Source organism: Rana temporaria, chromosome 4 (assembly GCF_905171775.1).
Source record: "Rana temporaria chromosome 4, aRanTem1.1, whole genome shotgun sequence".
Taxonomy (NCBI): Eukaryota; Metazoa; Chordata; class Amphibia; order Anura; family Ranidae; genus Rana; species Rana temporaria.
The window spans coordinates 421,376,595-421,399,598 of NC_053492.1; the positions used below are offsets into that span (position 1 = coordinate 421,376,595).

The 23,004-nt window shown below is 44.1% G+C and overlaps 1 non-coding gene across 1 annotated transcript; it reads left to right on the top strand.

Moving 5' to 3' along the window:
- Window positions 1–21,572: 21,572 nt before the first annotated feature.
- On the top strand, window positions 21,573–21,645 carry TRNAF-GAA. The gene has a single exon. It is a non-coding gene; the product is annotated as a tRNA-Phe (tRNA).
- The last annotated feature ends 1,359 nt before the right edge of the window (window positions 21,646–23,004 follow it).

The window sequence follows — 23,004 nt, forward strand, 5'->3', positions numbered from 1 at the left end:
CTCCACTGACCCCCCCGGCACACCTGAGAACTCGACGGCACACCAGTGTGCCGCGGCACACTGGGTTTGAAAGGCTCCCTACCCATAAGACAATCATATCGGCTTGTCAATCAGTTGATCGTTTCTTACAGGCGGCGAGAGGGGCCTCCCGCCACCCCCTTGGTACTTCTACAGACTCACCGCTGCCATCGGTGAGTCGGAGAACGGATTTGCCGGCCCTGGATGTTTTCCATAGAGATTTACGGCGGACCAGGTGGTCGCCGGAGTCTCTATGATCATTAGGAGGCCGGGCACAATGTTATAACGTCAAGCTCGCCTCTGCATTCAAACAAACGGGCTTCCGCCTCGGGCTGGGAAGCTGAGATCGTTTTTTTTATTATATTTCAGCTGTCTCAGCCTAGAGGTGAGATGTGGGGTCTTATTGACCCCATATCTCACTTTAAAGATTACCGAACATTGCAATATTCCTATTACATTGGACGTCTGCCTCCATGTAATAGGGAAATAACATTTTATATTTTTTTAAATGCCCCTGTCCCCATGTCTCGCACGCAAAAGCTAATGCATATGTAAGTCACATATTAAAACGGTGTTTCAAACCACACATGAGAGGTGTCGCCGCAAACACTGAGACCAAGAGCAATTATTCTAGCCCTCGACCTATAACTCAAAACAGTAACCAGTAAACAATTTAGGGGATTTTTAAGTACAGAAGTTGGCGCCATTCCCACGGCGTGTGCAATTTTTGAAGTGTGAACATGTTAGGTATCTAATTACTCTGCTTCGATTCATCTTTACACATTATTTATTTATTTATAGCACATGAGAGAAATGTCAGAATTGGCCTGGGTGACAAGTGGTTAAAGCGGATCTCCACCCTAAAAATGAAGTCGCGCTGATCGGCACCCTCCCCCCTCCGGTGTCACATTTGACACCTTTCAGGGGGGTGCAGATACCCTGTCTAAAGACAGTATTTGCACACACATCACGGGCAAAAGTTGTGTGCTGGGAACACTTGGCTCCCAGCACACAGCGGGAATTTAGGTTTCCCTGTCAGGTTTTTATATAGCGTCAGGTTCCCCCATATAGTACCTAATAAAGTTTTAACCCCCTGATTGCCCCTAGATTTAACCCTTTCTCACAGTGATCACTGTTATAAGTGTTACGGGTGACGCTGGTTGGTTAGTTTTCTTTTTATAGCATCAGGACAACCCGCTGTATATAACCCAATAAAGGTTTAACCCCCTGATCGCCCGGCGGATGATATCAAGTGCCAGTAACGCTAACACCCACACACAAAGCATACACCTCCCTTAGTGGTATAGTATCTGAACAGATCAATATCTGATCTGATCTATACTAGTGTACCCAGCAGTTTAGGGTTCCAAAAAACACATTCTTAGTGGGATCAGCCCAGATACCTGCTAGCACCTGCGTTTTGCCCCTCCGCCCAGCCAGCCCAGCCTAGCCCATCCAAGTGCAGTATCGATCGATCACTGTCACTTACAAAACACAACACACATAAACTGCAGCGTTCGCAGAGACAGGCCTGATCCCTGCGCTAACAGTTGTTTTTGGTAGCGTTTTATACATTTGCTGACAGGTCAGGTGCTTTTTTTACCTGTGAATCCTTACTAGTGTATCACTAAATTTAGAGCCAAAATGGCAAAGCGAATGTACACTAGTAAAGAGGCCTAATGAGTTTCTGAGCATGACAGATAGTGAAGAGGAGGTCACGCATCTGTCAGATTGGTTTAGAATACAACTCCGTAGAAGACAACGGCTTCATGTCAGATAGATCTGACGACGAAGGTGAGGTCCTGCTAAGGGCAGGCGTCCCCGATCCCAATCTCCTGGTGTTGATGAGGTGCAAAAACCGCAGGTCCCTCGTATGGAGCAGAGAGCCAGTACTAGCGCCGCTATTCCTTCTGGTAGATTGGCAAGCACCAGCGGCCTAGTACACCCTGGTCGTACATCCAGCAACTGCAGTATCACGTGGTGACCGTGGCGAGGTCCCATAAGTGCAGTTCAATCTTGCGAGGTGGCAAGCACAAGTAGTGTCCCGCTGCCACCAAGAAGAAGACAGAGACAGGCCCATTGTGCCCATAGTGCCCTTCCTGCTGCATTCGCCAATCCTGATTGGGTCCCCACCACTTCTGCTGCAGCACCCTGTACTTCCACCCATCACTGGCCAACCCGGTATTCAGGTGGAAACAGCTAATTTTCCATCACTTGATCTTTATTCGCTGTTTTTCACAGAAGAATCTCTATAGATCTATTGTGGACCAGACTAATTTGTATGCTGGTCATTTCATCACCATTTGTCCCCAGTTCACCCTTGCCAGAGAATGGAAACCACTTACGGTTTCCAAATTTAAGATCTTTTTGGACCTTTGCCTCAACATGGGCATACATAAATTCCCGAATTTGCGGACGTATTGGTCCACCCGTCCACATGACCATATGCCCGTGTTCTCTGCTTCCATGGCTAGAAACGATACGTGGCAATCTTGCGGTTCATGCACTTCAACGACAATTTGTCGCTGACAGGTAGATCCATTGGTTCCGGTAAGTGCATTCACATCTATATTTAGTTGGAAGGAATGACTGTTTGCCTATGAGGATCTACGTGGCCACACGTTTGGTTTCTTCGTTGTTCATCCACAAGTTACAATGAAGGACTCTTTCTTTGTTTTCTTTTACTTTACTGACACACACTGGACTGGCATGCACTGACCTACACTAACAGAGGATGTCCAGATGTACATAAACTGACCGCTCCATGCTTTAGAGAGATGCACACAGACAGACAACCAAATTAGGAGAGAGTAGATTCGCACACACAGATTATAGGAAGAGGCCTACTACAACATACATCCAACATTAGAAAATGATGACTAGCATCCAGTAGGTTAGCTTAGTGTAGTTAGTGTAGGTCCTGCCCCTTGAAGAGTCTACCTGCCGTGGTGGGCAGGCTTGGAATCTCTTGTTCAAAAGTGTGTCAGCAAATGGGCGAGAAGATCACTAGATCTTCACTTCTGGCCAATTGATTTTACCAAAGGACTCTTGGTTTATTCAGAGTATATATAGTTGGAAAAGGAAAAAATGTGTATATATCCATAATTATACTTTCATAAAACACACAATAAAAAATTGGTATATTTACATTTGAATTTGCTTCCTCTTTTATTTAATCCTTTCATGGACCACTTGGATGCAAAGGGCCACATTTGTAAGGCTGGAAGGGGCTCTATGGCAATTTCTTCTACTTCTGGTGTGTGTAGGGATGTTTAACCACTAGCCGACCAGCCACCGCAGTTATACGCGGACGGCTCGGCTGCGCGAAATCACGTAGCTATACATCATTTTGCATTGCAGCCAATAGGGGCGACCCCCTTTCAGTTAGAACACGCACAGGGAACATAATTAACCCCCTTCCTCGCCCCCTAGTGTTAAACCCCTTCCCTGCCAGTGGCATTTTTTATAGTAATCAATGCATTTTTTATAGCACTGATCGCTAAAAAAATGCCAATGTCCCAAAAATGTTGTCAAAATTTGTCCAAAGTGTCTGCCATAAGCTTGCAGTACCGATAAAAATCGCTGATCGCCGCCATTACTAGTTAAAAAAAAAAATAATTAATTAAAATGCCATAAAACTATCTCCTATTTTGGTAGACACTATAACTTTTGCGCCAAACCAATCCAATAAACGCTTATTCCCAAAATTTTTTTGTAAGAAAAAATATGTAGAAGAATATGTATCGGCTTAACTGAGGAAAAATTGTTTTTTTGATATATTTTTGGTGGGATATTTATGTACAGCCAATAAGTAAAAAATATTCATTTTTTCAAAATTGACGCCCTATTTTTGTTCTATAGCGCAAAAAATACAAACCGCAGAGGTGATCAATAACCACCAAAGAAGCTCTATTTGTGGAAAAAAAGGACGCCAATTTTGTTTGGGAGCCACGATCGCACGACCGCGCAATTGTCAGTTAAAGCGACGCAGTGCCGAATCGCAAAACCTGGCAGGGTCCTTTAGCTGCATTATGGTCCGGGTCTTAAGTGGTTAAAAATGTATATAAAATACCCTGAGAACTTGATATCTTTTCCTAGTTAAGATGAAACATTTTTACTACTAATGGCAACGATCAGCGTTTTTTTTCGTGACTGCGACATTATGGCGGACACTTCGGACAATTTTGACACATTTTTGGGACCATTGTCATTTTCACGGCAAAAAATGCATTTAAAATGCATTGTTTACTGTGAAAATGACAATTGCAGTTTGGGAGTTAACCACAGGGGGCGCTGATGGGGTTATGTGTGACCTCATGTGTGTTTACAACGGTAGGGGGGTGTGTGTAGGTGTGACGTCATCGATTGTGTATCCCTATAAAAGGGATCACACGATCGATGACGCCGCCACAGTGAAGAACGGAGCTTCGGACCGGGTCGCGGGCACGCGACCCGCGGCTGGGTACTAGCGAAGGACGTACCTATACGTGCATGTGCCCAGCCGTGCCATTCTGCTGACGTAAATGTGCAGGAGGCGGTCCTTAAGTGGTTAATAAATGTTATATTCCTACACATTCTCCTCACAAAATATATAGGGAATTCTTTCCTGTTATCCAGGGCTAGAGGATCTGCTTTATTCAGAAAAAGTGTTTTTCTAGTCTCACAAACTGCCTTTCTCTAGTCTCCAATATAATTGTTAACTTCTCAATTTTAAAATCTCTTGCTTCTTAAAGTGACTGCAAAGCTTTACAATTTGTTCATTAAAATAATAAACGTGTTATACTTATCTGTTCTGCGTAATGGTTTTCACAGAGCAGCCCTGATCCTCCTCTTCTCAGGTCCCCCGTCGGTGCTCCTGGCTCCTCCCCTTGCCTGCTATGGGGCACTTGTGCATGCTCGATCCGGAGCCTCGCTGACTTTGTCGATTGTGTAAAAAAAACTTCTGCACTTGGTGACTATTACGTTTTTACTTTGACGGAATGGCGCGGGTGCGCAAATGGGCGTATATATACACGTCCCCTTTAACCACTTGCCTACTGTGCACATACACCCCCTTCCTGCCCAGACTAAATTTTAGCTTCCGGCACTGCGTCACTTTAACTGACAATTGCGCGGTCGTGCGACGTGGCTCCCAAACAAAATTTACGTCCTTTTTTCCCCACAAATAGAGCTTTCTTTTGGTGGTATTTGATCGCCTGTGCGGTTTTTAGTTTTTGCGCTATAAACAAAAAAAGAGCGACAATTTTGTAAAAAAAAAAAAAAACAATATTTTTTACTTTTTGCTATAATAAATATTCCATTAAAAAAAAAAAAAAAAAAAAATGTTATCTCCGTTTAGGCCGATACGTATTATTCTACATATTTTTGTTAAAAAAAAAAAAATCGCAATAACCGTATAATGACTGGTTTGTTATATTGCCTACAAAATAGGGGGACATAATTATGATTTTTTTTTTATTTATTTTGTACTAGGAATGGCGGCAATCTGCGATTTTTTTTTCAGGACTGTGACATTATAGCGGACACATCGGACATTTTTTGATAGCAGCTTCTAATGATAGGACGTCATATGACGTAATGCTACAAATATTTTGCTACATTTTACGGAATTACACTATGTGCCTTCCTTTTCCTTCTTCTGTTTATTTGAATGGTTTGACCGAGAGTTGGTTTTGATTACAGTTTGACATCCATCATCTTAAATCAGCCCTCAGGAGGCCGTGTTCGTATAGTGAGCCTGACTCATCTTTGGTACATCATATTACAAAGCCAGATTGACTCAATAGGTGTACACCTACTTGAGTTCAATCTCTCTGGTAAGAGACTTGTGCTATTGGTGGTGGATCTTCTATCAAAGTTGTTCACTAGATTTTGATGCACAATTTTGATTTGATTAATTGTCACTAATTATTGGACTTTTACACGTTCTAGACAGGACTCATCGTGGGCTTTTACACGACTCATGGGGCCGGATTCAGATACATTGCAGTATCTGCCGGCACGGTGTAACGTATGTCAGATACGGTACGCCACCGTAACTTAGGGCGCAAGTTCCCTATGCAGAAAGAACTTGCGCCCTTAGTTACGGCGGCGTAACTTATGTGTGGCGGCGTAAGCCCGCCTAATTCAAATGGGGATGATGTGGGCGTGTTTTATGTAAATCCACTGTGACCCCACGTATTTGATGTATTTTACGAATGGCGCATGCTCGAAATTACGCCGCAAGTCGTCATTGCTTTAGACGTGAGCGTAACTTACGTACAGCCCTATTCGCGAACGACTTACGCAAACTATGTAAAATTTTCAAAACTCGACGCGGGAATGACGTCCATACTTAACATTAGCTACGCCTCATATAGCAGGGGTAACTTTACGCCGAAAAAAGCCTAAAGTAAAAAAATGCGCCGGCCGGACGTACGTTTCTGAATCGGCGTAAATACCTAATTAGCATATTCATCGCGTAACTATACGGAAGCGCCACCTAGCGGCCAGCGTAAATATGTAGCCTAAGATACGACGGTGTAAGGCACTTACGCCGGTCGGATCTTAGGGAAATCTATGCGTAACTGATTCTCTGAATCAGGCGCATAGATACGACCACGCACACTCAGAGATACGACGGCGTATCCTGGAGATACGCCGTCGTATCTCCGTTCTGAATCTGGCCCACTGACTTTTACACGTTCTAGACGTTCATCTTTACAGGACTTTTTTTTCACATTGTTTCATCCATGGACATTTATATGTCATCTAATTATTGAGTTTAATGTCACTTCATATATTAATTTCTTCACACAAATGTAATATTGTTCATTTATTAGCGCTGCACTTTCCTTACACACTTATTTATTACTACGTATGATTCCTACTCTTCTGCTTGTAAAAACCATGAGACTATGGTCAAAATCAAATGCTATACAGTATATCATACAGTCAGTGACTAGAATTAACATAGGAATGTATGGTTCTCTAAGCTTCCATAACATACAGTGCCTTGATAAAGTATTCATACCCCTTGACATTGTCCACATTTTGTCACGTTAAAACCATAACATTTTTTTTTTTTACAATAGATTTTTATTGAAAGTATTAACTTAACAGTATAGATTAAAATTGTCACATTAATCCTAAGTAACCAACCGAGTTACCTTGGTTCATAAGATTGTTCTTATAACAATACATTATTTGGTAGCCTGTACCAGCCTACCCCTATTGGGTTCAATCTGTAGGCATGGCTAGGCTCCCAATTGTGTTAACTATTTGTATATAGAAACATTTTTGTCCATTTTTCTTTGCAAAATAGGTCAAGCTCTGTCAGGCCCCGTACACACGACCGGGTTTCTCGGCAGAATTCAGCAACAAACTCGATGGGAGACGTATTCTGCCGAGAAAACCGGTCGTGTGTACACTTTTCGCTGAGAAACCCGTCGAGGAACTCGTCGAGCCAAATAGAGAGCATGTTCTCTATTTCCTCGTTGGGCAATGGGAAAATTTGGCTCGCCGAGATCCTCAGCGGCTTCACAAGGAACTCGACGAGCAAAACGATGTGTTTTGCCTGTCGAGTTTCTCGGACGTGTGTACGGGGCCTGAGATTGGATGGAGAGCGTCTGTGAAAAGCAATTTTCAAGTCTTGCCACAGATTCTCCATTGGATTTAGGTCTGGACTTTGACTGGGCCATTCTAACACATGAATATGCTTTGATCTAAACCAGAGGTCTCCAAACTGTGGCCCGAGGGCTAGCCTTTATCTGACCCTTGGGCCACTATTCCTCCCACTAATATGAGGCCCTATTCCTCCCACTGACACCAACAATGGAGCACTATTTTCTTCTACCAATACCAATGATGGGATAATATTCCTCTTAGTAATAAAAGGCACTACTCCTCCTCCTCCTATTGACCACCAACCCTGAGGCCATATTTATTCTCACTGATGCCAGGCCCGGGATACTTTCTGCCCCCACTGGGCACAATCTCTGGCCCTCCTAAAGGAAAAAATGTCACTTTGTTTGAAAAGTTGAGACCCCTGATCTAAAACCATTCCATTGTAGCTCTGGCTGTATGTTTAGGGTCGTTGTTCCCTGTTGAAAGGTGAACCTCTGCCCCCAATCTCAAGTCATTTGCTGACTCTAACAGTTTCCTTCTAGATGCCCAGTTATTGGCTCCATCCATCATCCCCATCCACTATGACACAGCTTTCCTGTCCTGGCTGATAGATATTAGCATCCCCACAACTGATGCTGCACCACCATGTTTCACAGTGGGACGGTGTGTTCAGGGTGATATGCAATATTCTTTTCTGCCACACACAGCGTTTGCTTTAGACCAAAAGAGTTTAAATTTGGTCTCGCTGACCAGAGCACCTTCGTTCCACATGTTTGCAGTGTCCCCCCATGGCTTCTCGCAAACTGGAAACAGACGTCTTGATGGCTTTCTTCAACAATGGCTTTCTTCTTGCCACTCTTTCATAAAGGCCAGATTTGTAGAGTACACAACTTAATAGTTGTTCCTGGGACAGATTCTCCCACCTGAGCTGTGGATCTCTGCAGCTCCTCCCAGATTACCATGGGCCTCTTTGCTGCGTCTCTGATTAATGCTCTACTTGCCTGGCCTGTCAGTTTAGGTAGACGGCCAGGACTTGTAGGTTGCAGTTGTGGCCATACTCTTTCCATTTCAGATGATGGATTGAGCTGTGCTTTTGTGAGATGTTCAAAGCTTAGGATATTTTTTTATAACCTAACCCTGCTTTAAAACTTCTCCACAACTTTATCCCTGACCTGTCTGGTGTGTTCCTTGGCCTTCATGATGCTGTTTGTTCACTAAGGTTCTTCAACCTACCTCTGAGGTGCTTCACAGAACAGCAGTATTTATACTGAAATTAAATAACACAGAGGGACTCTGTGTTTACTATTTAGGTGACTTCTGAAGACAATTGGTTCCACTAGATTTTTTAGTTAGGGGTTTCAGAGTTAAGGGGTCTGAATATAAATGCACACCACACTTTTCAGATTATTGTATGTTGTAAACCATTTATCATTTTCCTTCTACTTAACAATTATGTGCATGTAACAAAATGTCCCCACACTCCGCTTCAGGCTTTCGTCATATACCGCTTGCCTCCTAGTCCTGAATATAGATATCAGATATTCCAAACGCTGACAACTAGGGCCGGACTTACCATTGGGCTTGACTGGGCTCAAGCCCATGGGCCCCGTCCAATAGGGGGCCCCTTTAAAAAAAAAAAAAAAATTTTTTTTTTTATTTATTTTTTTAGGGGTCCGGAGGTCCCCAGGGGCCCCGGAGGCCCCCACGGGCCCCAGACCGGCATACCCCCCTTTTTTATTAAAAAAAAAATGTTTTTTATGTATGGTATATATATATATTATTATTGTTATTAAAGGGCCCAGCGGTCTCCAGGGTCCCCGGATGGCAACCCCTTTTTTTTTTTAAAGAAATTTTCTTTTTTTATATATATATATTTTTTGTTATTATAGTCGTTTAGTCCAACCCACAATTGAGCATTTTTTAAATGTATGTCCTTACATCCTGCATTTTTATAATATAAATCCGGTTCACTTACTATTTTACAAGCCGCCGTCCGTTCCGCATAGATATTCACAAAAGATAGTTTATAAAACGTATGTCTACAAGCCATTGGCATTTTGCTTGTGGCATTGTGAAGCTCTAAATGCATTTACTTGTCCTGTAGTCTTGGATGGGGATGATAATTGGACAGCGCACTTGCATCCTGGGAAATGATGACACACATTTCCCAGGAGCATTAGAGGGGAGATTATGTCAGAATCCTAGGTGATTCCAAAGGCAGATTTCGTAGGACCGCTTAGCAACAGGCATTTCCAGATGAGTACAAAAAAGTGTTTTTTTTTTTTACTTTTTTAGGTCTAATGAGCACAATAATGAAAAAAAAATTGGGATGGAAACTCCACTTTAAGGGCTCAGAGGTCCCCAGTGCCCCATTGGGCAACCCCCCCCCCCTTTTTTATTTATTTTTATAAATGTTTATTTTTTTATTTTTTGTTTATATTTTTTATTTTTTTTAAAAGGCCCAGAGGCCCCAGGCCCCGGATGGCAGCCTCCCTTTTTTTTTATGATTTTTTTATAAATGTTATTTATTTATTTTTTATTTTTTTATTAAAGGGCCCAGAGGTTTATTTTTTATTTTATTAAAGGGCCCAGAGGTCCCCCAGGGCCCCGGATGGCTACCCCCTTTTTTTTTTATATATATTTTTCTTTATTTCTTCTTTTTTTTGTAAAGGGCCCCCCCCCCCACTTCTCAATTTGCGGCAGGCCCCCCGCTTCTCAATTTCACGTCAACATTTTTTTTGAGCATGCTTCTATTTTTTATGTCGTTTTTCAAAACGTTGTTTTTTGTGTCATAAAAAAGGACCGTGTGTAGGCTAAAACTACGTTTTTTAAAACCCGCGCATGCTCAGAAGCAAGTTATGACGCAAGGCTTGAATGGAACAGAGTGCCGTCGTACGTGCTGAACGTAACCGCGCTTTGCTAGAGCATTTTGAAAAAACGATGGTGTGTAGGCAAACGTCGTTTTTAAAATGAAGTTTGAAAAACATTGTTTTTTTTTCATGCTAAAAAATTACGTTTTTATTCATCACAAAAAATGACCGTGTGTATGCGGCATTAGAAGCCACACTTGTAGACAGGAGAACAGGAGACCCAGGGCTTTCTAGATCTCATTAATCAGCATTCCTTTACATACATCTGCTATATGAGTCCCAAGCATGCAGAGACCATCATGGCCTCCTTAACCGGTTTAAACGCCCGCCACATATACATATACATCCACAGAATGGCATGTACAGGCATATGGGCGTACATGTAAGTCCCTGCCTTTCCGCGGGTCGAGGGGTCTGATTGGGACCCCCCCCGGTACATGCGGCGGTCGGAAACCCGCGGGGACCGAAATGTGGACGTGCAGGGCTATTCGTTTCTAGCCGCCCCCTCGCGATCGCTCCCGGAGCTGAAGAACGGGGAGGAGCCGTATGTAAACACGGCTTCCCCGTGCTTCACTGTGGCGGCTGCATTCGAGTCGTGTCATCCCTTTTTATAGGGAGACACGATCGATGACTCAGACCTACAGCCACACCCCCCTACAGTTGTAAACACACACTAGGTGAACCCTAACTCCTTCAGCGCCCCCTGTGGTTAACTCCCAAACTGCAACTGTCATTTTCACAATAAACAATGCAATTTAAATGCATTTTTTGCTGTGAAAATGACAATGGTCCACAAAATGTGTCAAAATGTCCGCCATAATGTCGCAGTCAACGAAAAAAATCGCTGATCGCCGCCATTAGCTAGGAAAAAAAAAAAAATTCATAAAACTATCCCCTATTTTGTAAACGCTATAAAATTAGCGCAAACCAATCGATAAACGCTTATTGCGATTTTTTTTACCAAAAATAGGTAGAAGAATACGTATCGGCCTAACTGAGGGAAAAAAATGTATATATGTTTTTGTGGGATATTTATTATAGCAAAAGTAAAAATATTGATTTTTTTTCAAATTTGGTGCTCTATTTTTGTTTATAGCGCAAAAAATAAAAACCGCAGAGGTGATCAAATACCACCAAAAGAAAGCTCTATTTGTGGGGAAAAAAAGGACGTCAATTTTGTTTGGGAGCCACGTCGCACGACCGCGCAATTGTCTGTTAAATTGACCGAATCGCAAAACCTGGCCTGGGCATTTAGCTGCCTAAAGGTCCGGGGCTTAACCGGTTAATAATGTCTTATTGTATTACATATCAGAATATCTTCCTACATGCCTGTAGATCCCTCAAATGCCAGGGCCCCATAGTCAGTAGGCAAGAAGGCTAGCATTCAGTCCCCTCCAAAAGCCTCTGTCCCGGTGAGTCTGTCACATGTGCCACTCTGTGTTGATCTATCACATAAAATACGTTTACATATTTGTTTGTAACATGACAAAATGTGAAAAATGTCAAGGGGTATGACTACTTTTTCAAGGCACTGTATCTTCAATTCTATGGCAATTATATATATGTATATCTGTGTGTATGACTGTGTGTCCCAAGCGTGTCACGATCCTACGGGGTAAAATGACCGCACCAGCCAAGCAGACACTGGCTGAAAAAGCGCCCCCAGAGTCGATTCAGTTCGCATGAGTACGGCTATACAAGTCATTCATTCATTCATTCATATGGCATAGTGCAGATCACTGACCAGACTTGAGTCTGTGGCTCTCCCCTAACTGTGTCTGTCTGCCCCACTTTGGCACCATATGTCAATTAAATGATGTACAGCAGGGGTGCCCAACCTTTTGAAGTGTGAGGGCCACTGAAGCGACTTGGTAACCGGCGGCGGGCCAAAATGAGTGGAATGGGCGGATGACAGGTCTGTGTCAAAGCTGCATTGCTGAACAGACATGGACACAGCCCACACTATTCTATGGGCCCTCCAATTCAATCTGCCCAGACAGAATGGGATGGATCCCCTTCTGTTTTTCTTTTAGCGAATCGGATTGGAGATAAGCGGGGGTAAATGGACATAGAGGTGAATGGAGGGTCTGATTGGGTCCCAAGGCTGCTTTCACACTGATGCACCTGTGATTTTCCTGCAGGTTAGCTGCACTTTGCCATAGACTTCTATTATATCCTGCATGTGTGGTGCAATTTCTGAAAGCGCACCAAACCCACAAGTCTATGGCTCAGTGCAGGTAACCTTCAGGTCCACTGCGCTGCACGTGCGGATTAGTTTGAAAGCAGCCCAGTAACCACTGCAAAACAGATATGCCCATATATACACTTTAATTTCGGTAATAAACGTACCTTTAACCACTTAAGACCCGGACCAAAATGCAGGTAAAGGACCTGGGCAGTTTTTGTGATTCGGCACTGCGTCGCTTTAACTGATAATTGCGCAGTCGTGCCACGTGGCTCCCAAACAAAATTGATGTCCTTTTTTTCCCACAAATAGAGCTTTCTTTTGGTGGTATTTGATCACCTCTGCGGTTTTTTATTTTTTGCGCTATAACAAAAATAGAGCCACAATTTTGAAAAAAAAAACAATATTTTTTCCTTTTTGCTATAATAAATATCCCCCAAAATTATATAAAAAAAAAATGTTTTCCTCAGTTTAGGCGATACGTATTCTTCTACCTATTTTTGGTAAAAAAAAAAATCGCAATAAGCATATATCGATTGGTTTGGGCAAAATGTATAGTTTTTAACAAAATAGGGGGATAGTTTTATTGCATTTTTATTAATTATTTATTTTTTACTACTAATGGCGGCCGATCAGCGTTTTTTTCGTGATCCGCAACATTATGGCGGACACATCGGACAATTTTGACACATTTTTGGGACAATTGTCATTTTCACCAGCAAAAAAATTCTATAAAAATGCATTGTTTACTGTGAAAATGACAATTGCAGTTTGGGAGTTAACCAACTAGGGGGCGCTGAAGGGGTTAAGGAGTGACCTCATATGCGTTTTTAACTGTAGGGGGGCGGGGCTGGACGTGTGATGTCATTGATTGTGTTTCCCCATATCAGGGAACACACGATCAATGACAGCGCCACAGTGAAGAACAGGGAAGCTGTGTTTACCACACAGCTTCTCCTAGTTCATTCTGCTCCGGGGAACCGAACGCGGGGCTCCAGTGGCGATCTGGTCCGGCGGAGTCCCCGCCTCACTGCGCCCTACGACCCACGGCTGGGCACTTAAAAGAGACGTACCAGGTACGTGCTTGTGCCCAGCGTGCCATTCTGCCACATATATGTGCAGGAAGCCAGGGGCCGGCCTTAGGTGTTTCAGGCGCCCTGTGCAAGCTAATCTTGCTGGGCCCCCCACCCCCCCATGTCACCTAAACATACACAAGAGAAAAAAAATATTTGTAACATATATTTTCTTTTAATAAACATACAAGCAATTTAAGTGCGTCTCAATGGACCTTTCACTACTGGATCTGCAAGCTGCATCTTTGGAGCAGCTTTTGGGCACTGAAAAAAAACGCTCCAAAAACGCCCCTCTCCATTGAAATGAATTGAAAGTGCTGTAAAAATGCCTTACCCTTTCACACTGAGGCACTGCAAAAACGTCCTAAAACGTTAGGGTCTTAGCGGTGCTTTACCAGCACATTGGGATTGCAGATGAGGCTTCGCTTGAATAACGCCTCAATAACGCTCGAATAACGCTCAAATAACAGTTAAGCCTTTAATTGCCTTAGATCAGGGGGTCTCCAAACTGCGGCCCAGGGGCCAGATATGGCCCTTTTCTTGCTTTTATCTGTCTCTTGGGGCAATATTTCATCTTCTGACATAAAAAAATGGGGCACAATTCCTCCTAATGACAGCAACAATGGGGCACAATTCCTCCTAATGACAGCAACAATGGGGCACAATTCCTCCTAATGACACCAACAATGGGGCACAATTCCTCCTAATGACACCAACAATGGGGCACAATTCCTCCTAATGACACCAACAAGGGGGGACAATTTCCTTCTAATAACACCCAAAAGGGGCACAATTCCTCCTCTTATGACACCCAAAAAATGTGGCATTGTTTACTCCTGCTGATACCCGGAACATTTTTGCTATTTCCAGTGGCCACAGCCCGGCCCCCTAAAGTCTTGAAGGACAGTAAACTGGCCCTTCGTTTAATACGTTTGGAGACCCTGCTCTAGATGATTAACCCCTTGCCCAGCCAGTGTCATTAGTACAGGTGATCACTGTATAGTGTCACTGGTTCTCACAAAGTATCAGATTGTCAGTCACAATATCGCAGCCCTGCTATAAGTCGCTGATCTCCGCCATTACTAGAAAAAAAACATTCATAAATATATCCCATAGTTTGTAGACACTTATTAGGATATTTGTACCAACAACATTGCCCTAAATCAGAGGTCTCCAAAACTGTGGCCAGGGGGCCAGATGTGGCCCTTAGCTTGCTTTTATTCCAGCCCTTGGGTACAATTCCCTCCTACTGCCACCAATGATGGGGCACAATTCATCCAATGACACCGATAATGGGGCACAATTTCTCCCAATGACTCCAATGATGTGACACAATTTCTCTCAATGACACCAATGATGGGACACAATTTCTCCTGACAACACCGATTATGGGGCAACCATTATCCCATTGACACCAAAGATGGAGCATTGTTTTTTCCCCACTGACATCAGAACATTTTGTACTCCAAATGGCCACAGTCTGGCCCTCCTGAAGCCTGAAGCACAATAAACCAGCCCTTTGTTTAGAAAGCTTGGAGACCCCTGGCCTAAATTTATGAAAAAAACTTTAAAAAAAAATTGGATATGTTATATAGCAGAAAGTAAATTTTTTTTATTTCTTTTTTTTCAAATTTGGTCTTTTGTTAAAACAAAAAAAAATACAAATTTTATTTGTGTACAGCGTCGCATGACCGCGCAGTTGTCAGCTTAAGTTATGCAGTGCACATCGCAAAAAATGGCCTGTCATGGAGGTGGGGGGGTAAATCTTCCAGACGGTCACGTGGTTTAAACCGTGATTTTTTTTTGCCCAGAGTTTATTTATACTTCAGGCAATAAACCTGGGGTGTCACATAACATGAGTGATCCTCTGTATGGAGTTTTCCATATGACAGAGGTGCTGACATAGCCGGGGGTACAATGGTACCTGTACAGGCCAATTACAGACTGCCTGAAGTATAAATAAACTCTGGGCAAAAAATTGGACCTCGGGAAGATTTACCCCCCCCCCCCCCTTTCATGATAGGCCATGTTTTGCTATGTGCGCTGCTTAAAGTGGAGGTTCACCTAAAAAAAAAAAAAAATATCATTGCATTTAGGCTATTTAGTAGAATGAGAATCGGCGTTTGTTTTTTAAAATGCTAGCGGGACATACCTTTTTCTATATAGATGATCAATGCGCAAATAACAAATAAATATAGTAAGACATAAAAATCAATAGTACCCTACTGGATATTGCACCAAAAGCACCAGTGCTGCAAATATAGAAAATTGTGCAAACAAAGCAAGATAATTCCACATGCAGATAAAGTTCATGTAGTAGCAATATCCAAATAAGATGCCCCTGCTGGGTACTGCAACCAAATGCACCAGTGCTGTAAAACATCTAAATATGCGCAAATATGGTGAATAAATAGATAAACCAAATATATTTCATAGGATAATAAAGTTCCTCAATAAAGTGTCCTTTTTTGTGTTTCACAATCCCACATCAATGTGTCCAAGCAAATAAATACATCAAACAGATCCCAGCGGTGATAGAAATGCAGATATGACGGTGTGATCACTCCTTATGTACTAACAGCTCACCTCAGACCTCACATCAAGACCTTTGATTTTTACAGCACTGGTGCTTTTGGTTGCAATATTCAGTAGGGTTAAGGTTGTCTTATTGTATGTATTTGTTATGTGCACATTCACTTGAACTTTATTGATGAATTTGATCTGTATATAAGGAATTTTTTATTTTTATCAGTTTATTCTGCTTTGTTTGCACATTTGTAATTATGTGCAGCACTGGTGTTCTTAGTTGTAATATAACCCAGTAGTGTGCTAATGATCTCTGTTATAGGTGTTCCTTATGTTATTTCTACATTCATCTGAACCTCTTGTGGCACTGAATTAGGGATAGCCACACAGTCACTACAAGTCCCAGCATGTCCAGGACTCCCCCTTTCTCATGCTGGGTTCCTGTCACTTCCTCACATATGGGATGTTCCCAGTACAGGGGGGAGTCCAGGGAAATCTCAGCCCCCTCAATGTATAGAAGCCCCCCCAGCCATGTCAGTGTCCAGGCTGGACTTTAGAATGCTCCAACTCCCTCCACAGTCCCCCCCCCCCCCCCTGCATCTGACCTCTTGGTGAACTTGCTTGCAGTAACTTCTCTGGCTCAGCTTAAAAATATGTATCTCCAGCCGGACCCCTCATGACTGAGGGACAGGTGAGGGGGGGTGGGGGTGGCAACGAGAGATGAGGGATGTGAGGAGAGATAAGATCTCACGACTTGCAGTGAGAGATGTAAGAGGTGGAGGGGGCGAACCAGCTCACAGAGCAGCAGGGACAGGGAGAACACTCACGCTGCTTGGAGGCAGTCTGGATACGATGTTCTATGGAGAGCTGATGGCCCGCCCATTCAACTCAGACCACTCCCGTGCGATGGGAGTGGTCTGTCACATTTTTTTTCACAGTCCCTTCCCTCAAGTGCGGCGTGCCCTGGCGAGATGTGACAGCCAGGAACTCCGCGTAGCACGCGACCCCGGCCTGGTAGGCCATAGTGATGGGGCCCGTGATGTGCGCACACCCTAAAGGTGGGTGCCGCACCTGGAACCAGGAACCCTCGAAGAACCCCGAACCACGGCCTCCGCCACAGAAATACCCCCTCCCCAGCATGCCCGCGAGGGAAAACTCCTCCAATTGATTGCTGGGAAGAAGCGGCTCCGCCTGGACCCCTCTGGCGCCACCTGCCGCCCAGAGATGAGACTGCATCCCTGGAACGTAGACTGACCCACAAGACAATCCAGATTTGGCAACAGCCAAATTAACAAAAATTTAAAGAATGAGAGCAACATAACTCTCTCATTCTCCCACTAAATTTAAATATAGCACCTGTACAAAAGTACACAGGCGCTACACGTAAAATTTTGGACTTCCCTTAACTTTTCTATCCTGGTGTTGATGGTCACAATACAGAGGATGAAACGCTATTCTGATCAGATATGTCTGCCCGTCCATGCCCCTCTTACATATTTATCCTCACTTCCTGTCTGGGGAACACATTGACACTGCAAAATTATTTAAGGGCACAGAACAGTACTGGGCAACCAGAAAATTACAGGGGGCCTCAAGTGCTGCCCTCGACACCTTCAGAGGGCCAGCAATAGCAGCGCATTTTTGTACCTCATCACCCCCAGCATTGGTGTGAATTAGTGCATTAATAGCCCAAGGTGTCAATACAATTAACCCCCCACCCCACAATTGTTAGTGGCAATGCAATGTAACCTTCCCTGCACTGGTGGTTAGTGGCAGTAATTTAACCCCCACGTCTGCATTGTGGATTGGCAGTAAATGCCACCCCCCCCTCCCCCTGGTTTGTGGATTGGCAGTGAAACTTAACCCCCCCCCCCCCCATCACACGCTTCCGCACCGCTCTCTCTCTCTCCCCAGGTTGGGATTTTGCTTGTACTGTGGGCAGAGATAACTCAGCATAGTCTCTCTCTCATTCAGTCTTGGGTCCTGGAGTACAGTACACAGCGCATTCCAGGACCTGGATGCCTGCTGCCACTTTGCTTTCTTTATGGTGCCCAATAGCCTGCGGGCCGCCCACAGATGGCCAGAGGGACGCTTTTTTGGACACGAGGGGCATTAACTGTTCACACTACATGCATCGAGTTGCACTAAGAATCCTTGACCAATGCAGTCCTAAGGCATAGACAGAACGATTTGTCCCGAGTTAAGTTCCCACATGCTCAAAAAAGTAGGGCATGCAATTCTTTTTTACTTTTATTTTTTGAATAAAGATCTATGAAATGTCACTTTGTGACATTTGAATAAAGTTAAAAAAAGAAAAATGTAACAGTGCGATGCATCATTTATGATGTATCAGCATCACTCTCGTTCGCAATGCAAATCAGCAGCCGTGGTATAATGTAGTCTCCGGTGTGAAGTAACTTCTTTAACAGAGCTTTGGATAGAAGTAAAACCAGACTGAGGTTCTGACCCCTCTTAAATTGAAAAAAGAAAACTATACATACTATACATATGTACATTTTAGGGTTCATTTACACAGCTTTTTATAGGCATTTTATGCACCTAATGTACATTTCTGGGTGCTTTCCTGCTCAAGATGCACCATGCAGGCCTGTCATACAAGTGAGCCACACTTATATAAACACCAATGCCTCCTTGTGTTGGGAAAATACTTCGGACCTTAATGTGCTTCTTCTTGAGCCACTCCTTTGTTGCCCTGGCCGTGTGCTTTGGGTCATTGTCATGCTAGAATACCCATCCATGACCCATTTTTAATGCCATGGCTGAGAGGAGTTTCTCAGCCAGGATTTGATGGTACCTGGCCCTGTCCATCGTCCCTTTGATGCGGTGAAGCTGTCCTGTCCAATTGGCAGAAAAAACACCCCCAAAGCATAATGCTTCCACCTCCATGTTTGCCGGTGGGATGGTGTTCTTGGACTCATAGGTAGCATTCCTCCTCCTACATACACGGCGAGTTGAGTTTATGACAAAGATAGATTTTGGTCTCATCTGACCACAACACTTTCACCCAGTTCTTCTCTGAACCATTCAGATGTTCATTAGCAAACATCATATGGGCCTGTACATGTGCTTACTTGAGCATGCTCTGCAGGATTTCAGTCCTTCACGGTATAGTGTGTTACCAATTGTTTTCTGGTGACTATGGGCCAGATTCACAAAGGAGATACGACGGAGTATCTCTCAGAGTATCTATGCGACTGATTCATAGAATCAGTTACGCATAGATATCCCTAAGATCCGACAGGTGTAATTGTTTTACACTGTCGGATCTTAGGATGCAGTACCCGCGTCCGCCGCTGGGGGGAGTTTGCGTCGTAAACCCAGCGTCGGGTATGCAAATTAGCAGTTACGGCGATCCACAAAGGTTTTTCCTGTCGTTACATCGGCGCAGTCTTAGATTCCCATCGCAAAGATAGGGCTGCTATTAACATGGTGTAAAATTACTCCACCATGTTAAAGTATGCCGGTCTTCTCCCGCGTCGCATTTGAATTTTTTTGTTTTCCCCGTGTAAGTACGTTACGCACGTCGCGATTCTCAACACGTCGGCGCGTCGTAATTTCGCGCAAAGCACGTCGGGACATTCGAGAACGGAGCATCGCAGTACGTCCGGCGCGGGAGCGCGCCTAATTTAAATGGTACCCCGCATCATTCGATTTGGACCGCCTTGCGCCGGACGTGTTTACGATACACCGCCGCAAGTTTCCAGGTAAGTGCTTTGTGGATCGGGCACTAAATTGAAAACTTGCGGCGGTGTAACGTAAACGGCTTACGTTACACGGGCGCAATTGTACCTGAATTTGGCCCTATGGTCCCAGCTTCCTTGAGATCATTGACAAGATTCTTCTGTGTAGTTCTGGGCTGATTCCTCACCGTTCTCATGATCATTGAAACTCTACAAGGTGAGATCTTGCATGGAGCCCCAAATCGAGGGAGATTGACAGTTATTTTGATTTTTTTTCCATTTGCAAATAATTGCACCAACTGTTGTCACCCTCTCACCAAGCTGCTTGGCCATGGTCTTGTAGCCCATTTCAGCCTTGTGTAGGTCTACAGTCTTGTCCCTGACATCCTTGGACAGCACTTGGCCATGGTGAAGAGATTGGAATCTGTGGACAGGTGTCTTTTATACAGGTAACAAGCTGAGATTAGGAGCACTCCCTTTAAAAGAGTGCTCCTAATCTCAGCTCGTTACCTTATAGAAGACACCTGGAGCCAGAATTATTGCTTAGTGATAGGGGATAAAATACTTATTTCACTCATTAAATTAAAATTAATTTATAACTTTTTTGAAATGCGTTTTTCTGGATATTTTTTGTTGTTATTCTGTCTCTCACGGATAAAATAAACTATTACAATTATAGACTGATCATTTTTTTGTCAGTGGGGCAAACATACAAAATCAGCAGGGGATCAAATAATTGTTTTCCTTCCTTCTTGTATGCAGCACCTGCAGCTCCTTCGGCAGAGGAAAGCACCCAGAAATGTATTGCCAAGTTCATGAAACAAATGAATAAAGTACAGCGCTCAAAAATCCACAATATCCCACCTCTAAGCAAACTCAATTAGCTAGATTCAGAAAGAGATACGCCGACGTAACTCTGAATCTGCGCCGTCGTAAGTTTAAGTGTATTCTCAAACTGAGATACACTTAAACCTAGCTAAGATACGACAGCCTGCGCCGTCGTATCTTAGGGTGCAATATTTAGGCTGGCCGCTAGGTGGCGCTTCCGTTGAGTTCGGCGTAGAATATGTAAATGCCTAGATACGCCGATTCACGAACTTACGTGCGCCCGTCGCAGTAAAGATACGCCTTTTCCGTAAGAGATGCGCTGCGTAAAGTTAAAGCTGCCCCCTAGGTGGCGTACCCAATGTTAAGTATGGCCGTAGTTCCCGCATCGAAATTTGAAAATTTTACGTTGTTTGCGTAAGTCGTCCGTGAATGGGCTGGACGTAATTTACGTTCACGTCGAAACCAATACGTCCATGCGGCGTACTTTGGAGCAATGCACACTGGGATATGTACACGGATGGCGCATTCGCTGTTCGTAAAAAACGTTAATCACGTCTGGTCGCCCCCCATTAACATAAAACACGCCCCCTCATCCTCATTTGAATTAGGCGCGCTTACGCCGGCCCCATTTACGCTACGCCGCCGCCTTAAAGGCTGACTTAAGGCAGCGTAGCGTAAATACGATACGCTACGCCGCCTTAAAGATGCAGCGCCCTACTTGAATCCAGCTAAATGTCTAATTAATAAAATATATGCCCCTTAACTTGCCAAAATAGCTCAGTTGGGAGAGCGTTAGATTGAAGATCTAAAGGGCCCTGGTTCAAATTCAGGTTTTGGCAGCTGTTGACGCATTCCCAGGCGTTCGAGGAAGTACACTCAATCTGTATTAGTCATATAGAGAGTGATATATGGAGACCGATGAGCGATCAATTTGCCTATGAAACCATGACCATTTCTAAATGTTTATTGTAATAAACTTTTTTTTTTTATGGAAAACTCAATGATGTATGTTTTGGGCCCCTTTCACACGGTGTGAAGTCGGCAGTGTTTTGACATCTGTCCACCAGGCAGAAACTGAAGGTGCACAGGAGAAGACCCCTGTCAGCTCTATGGGCAGCTGGGTGTAAAACTCTGCTATCAGTTATTGTGGAATTTGGAACGCTACACTTTATAATCTATTGGACTATCTAGACGGCAGGAGTAGACAACCTTAGAGACCAGGAGATCTACCCAACAACATGGGAGAAGTCAGAGATCACAGGGGTGCAATATCGTCCACTCACCACCTGATTTAAGCCTAGAATTGTTGTACCACCGCATCGTAACCACCACCTCACCAGCTGTAAAACATACCTGGATTGCTTTTCAGTGGAGCAACAGTTTCTGCTACACTTGTGAATGAGCCCTTAGTTGGATTTGGTGGCGGAGCCTTTAGGGCTCATTCACACGTACGGTCGGAGGGCAGTAAAATCCTGCAGTTGAGCCGCAGTTTTACTGCCCTCAAGCTGTACCCCCTTCAGCTGCAAAAGCCTAGGGTATACACATGCTGCAGCAGGAATTATACTCCCTGGCCCATATTCTGGCTAAATGTCCGCGGGCTGCGCGTAAGGCATTTACACTCCGCCGCCCCAACCTACAGGAGCAAGTGCTGTATTCCCCAAACACTTGCTCCGTAGTTTGGGGCGGCGGAGTGTAAATGCCCCGGCGTAGCCACGCGTATCTCCAAGGGGGCGGCTTCTATTCAAATTAAGCGCGCCCCCGATTCTAAGTAACTGCGCATGCGCCAGGCTTAAAAAAGCCCAGTGCGCATTCTCCAGTTCTCGGCGTAAAATGTCAATGACGTCATATTCAAGAACGACTTACGGAAACTACGTAGCCGACGGAAAAAACACGACGCGGACCCGACGCCATCCGTAACATGGCCTACGTGGGACTTGCGGAAACTTCTCCTCATATAGCAGGAGTAAGTTTCCGCTTACGCAAACGACGTTAGCGACGAGAAATCGTTCGGGAATCGCGTAGCATGGCTCATTTGCATAAGCAAATGAGTCCTTCACGTACATGCCATCTAGCGGCGGGCGGCGTACTTACATTTAAGATCCGACAGTGTAATGACTTACACATGGCGGATCTTAAGTGTATCTATGCGAAAATGATTCTAAGAATCAGTCCGCATAGATACACGGGCCAAAAAAGGG